Source organism: Leptonychotes weddellii, unplaced genomic scaffold (assembly GCF_054177405.1).
Source record: "Leptonychotes weddellii isolate Sample4059 unplaced genomic scaffold, ASM5417740v2 HiC_scaffold_21560, whole genome shotgun sequence".
Classification (NCBI taxonomy): Eukaryota; Metazoa; Chordata; class Mammalia; order Carnivora; family Phocidae; genus Leptonychotes; species Leptonychotes weddellii.
The window spans coordinates 1-2,974 of record NW_027803429.1 but is presented as its reverse complement, the minus strand read 5'-3'; the positions used below and the strand labels follow the sequence as shown (position 1 = coordinate 2,974).

The following is a 2,974-nucleotide window of genomic DNA, read 5'->3' as shown; positions in this document are numbered from 1 at the left end:
ATCCAAGTCCCGTGTCTGGCTTCACCCACTACCAGGTGTCCAGCTCATTCTGTAGACCGTCGATACCTGAACACCTACAGAGCAGTTGTGAAGCACCAGACAGTTACTGCGCTCCAGTCTCTACTTGGAGGAAATCACTTTTAGCGTCACAACAGCACGCTAGTGAGTAGGCGGTATGAATATTTCCACATGTCAGGACGGGGAACTGAGGCACAGAGGGCTCTCGGGAACTCTCTCAGGTACGTGTAGCTTGTAAATGGGATGTGAATCCAGGTCATCAGGCGTGGTCACTGTGCTTTGCTGCGTTTCTATCATATCTCTGCTAAATAACCGTAGTTGCCCACAAAACCTGTCAGGTGGGGGATTTCAGGGCACAGCACACTGCAACATCTTCCTAAGTCCCACTGCGCGGGAAGACTTTCTGCTGGGCAGCTGGTGAGTAGGGGGAGCAGAAGGTTGAACTAGGAGTAAATTATGACTCCTGCCCTGATGGTCTTTTGCCTGCAAGATGCCAACACTGCTCTCTATTTCTATGCAGTTCCTGGGACTCTGTGTGGACGATCAGCCTGAAGGTGTGCAGCCCCCCGCAACCACATCAGCCCCCTTCCACACAAAGAAGGAAGAGTCCACTTTTCTCTCCATAATCAGATGTTCCCAATTGGGAACACCAAGGAAGGTGCTGTGAAAATTTACTCATTACCTCAAGAATAGTTACTATGGTTTCTTCAGTGTTGTATACTTACGAGAAAACTACAAAGATGCTGCCTCACGTTTTTCCATTTCATGGGAGCAAATTTAAATTTATTAAGTGCATCATTAGCATCAGTGCAGAAATCAAGATGCATTTCTAAGTCAACATCAGAAGTGCACTCAGGTAGGAAGCAGTGGGTCAGGGCTCCTGGGACAGTCGGGTGGACCCTGCCTCTACCTAGAGGTCAGCCTCTGTCCTGCCAGGGGCAATGAGGCGGAGCACTCACTTCAAGCCTGACTGTCCCTGTGGTTGCCCAGACCCACCCGGGCCACCCTGCAATTGTCCATGCGCAGGATCACTTGCAGAGTTTCAGGGCTCAGGCACAGGGAGCATCGCTGTGCCTGTCAATCATTTGTGCCTCCAGCTCTTGCATTTCCTCTCTCTGCTGCCCACGAGCACCTCTTCCTAGCTCTTTCCCATCCCCTCCTTTTCTGATGCCCACCCTGAAGGATTTGGTCTCCTGTGGGCATCTGCAGTGTCCGGGAAACTTCTCTGCAGCCCTCCTCGGCCCCTTTCTAGCTAGCGTCGCCCTGGCCTCCGACCCTGGGTCTGCACCCTTGAGTCTGGGGAGCAGCCCTGAACAGCCCAGCGGGCAGCGGGGTTCGGACTCAGCAGGGCTGAGCCCACGCTGCTGGAGGAGAAGCTCCGGGAATTGAGGATCTGCCTGGGGCCCCCACTCGGGTGTTTCCTGCCTGGGTGGCACTGGTCATCCTCCAGGCTGCTTTTGCTTTCAGCTCTCAAGAAGCTTCCTTTCCATCGACTTAAGAAGTAAGAGGAAGCAGTTTGGAAGTCAGAACAAGAGGAGGAAATGACCATTGTGGTGAGCCTGGCATGAAAAGGGGAAGACAGCCTTGTGCCCGTGCTCTCCATCGCTTCCCCGATGGACTTGTTGTCACTTGAGGAAAACGTTCCAAAATCATGGGGGACCTGCTCTTGCATGTGACCACAAAGTGGAGACAAGGGGGTGGTCGTGAGTAGACCACGGGTCAGACCCTCAGGAGCTCAGTCTCGCATGTAAAGATGCTGGGGCAGAGGACACAGATTGGCCTCCCTGCCCTTCCAGGCATTTCCTTTCAGGAAAACATCATGGCTTCGGATTCAGGCAGGGATTGACACATAGGGGTGGAGGCTGGGTCAGGCCAGTGCCCTTTTCTGGGTGGGAAATTTGGGGAAAGGAGGGAGGGGAACCCTGAATTCAGAAGTCGAGCACATAAGCTAGAGGACTCAGGGGGTTCAGGGATCTCTGTCCCCAGAAAACCAACTTCTTCTTTCTCCCTGACCCATCTGTCATTGCACTGTGCCTCTGGGCAAACCATTTAACCTCTCTGCATCTCAGTGCCTTGAACCACAAAACAGGGGGCATAGCCCCTGGTCCTTGCATCCCACAGGGATGATGGCAGAGGAGAGGATACGATGACAGGTATTCTCCATGAGCGGTAATGCATCGTGCCCACGTAAATGCTGAAAGGCCACCTTCCCCCCTCCTCTGCCCTGTAGCCATCGACGTTTCCTCTCTGGGGGGCAGTGACCCCTATATTTCTTGCTTATTCTTACAGACCTGTTGTTTTGGAACACTCATGCAGCACTTATGAGGGACTGCTCATTGACTTGAGGGGCTATCTGGATTTTCTTATGTGAAGCTTCATAACATAATACCAGTAAGTAGGCCCCATGCACAGAACAGGGGTCCAAGGACAGAAAGGTCAAGTAACTTTCCCAGTTATGTGTGGCTTCTAGTAGGATTGGATACCAGCCACCAACACCATCCTCTGTGCTCTCCGCTCACTGTGAGCCCTGCATTTGGAGATTTTCTCATCCAAATGGTGATGTCCCCACCCAGTCCGTGGGGTGTCAGGTACACGCCACATCCAACAGCCCTCTCTAAGCCCAGTTCAGACTCAGTTGGCTCCCCAGGCCCCGGTGGACAGGAATGCAAGTGTGACCAGGGAATGAATGAGGTGTTCCCAGGGTTTTCCCCAGCTGCACCTCAACAGTTCTGTTTTTGGTATATTTTCTAGGATCGTGGCTCAGGTTAGAAGAAGGAAAAGATCTTAAGGGGTTCAAACCCGGAGTCAGAGCAAAATCATCTGCAGCCAAGAAATTCTCCTGGCTGTCCCCATCTGTGGTTCAGCAGCACCCACAGGGACATCTGGCCAAACAACGGGGGAGATTCATGCATATCACTTCCACTGACTACGACGTCGAAGGTACTGTGGGTGGGAA

General features: G+C 52.6%; 1 long non-coding RNA gene across 2 annotated transcripts; it reads left to right on the top strand.

The window, feature by feature from the left end:
• The first annotated feature begins 6 nt into the window (after positions 1-6).
• LOC145718769 (uncharacterized) lies at positions 7-2,962 on the top strand. Of its 2 annotated transcripts, XR_014142010.1 has the most exons (4): positions 7-162; positions 539-2,187; positions 2,308-2,409; positions 2,770-2,962. It is a non-coding gene; the product is annotated as an uncharacterized LOC145718769 (long non-coding RNA). The 2 variants fall into 2 exon arrangements; XR_014142009.1 differs by lacking the exon at positions 2,308-2,409.
• Positions 2,963-2,974: the final 12 nt, after the last annotated feature.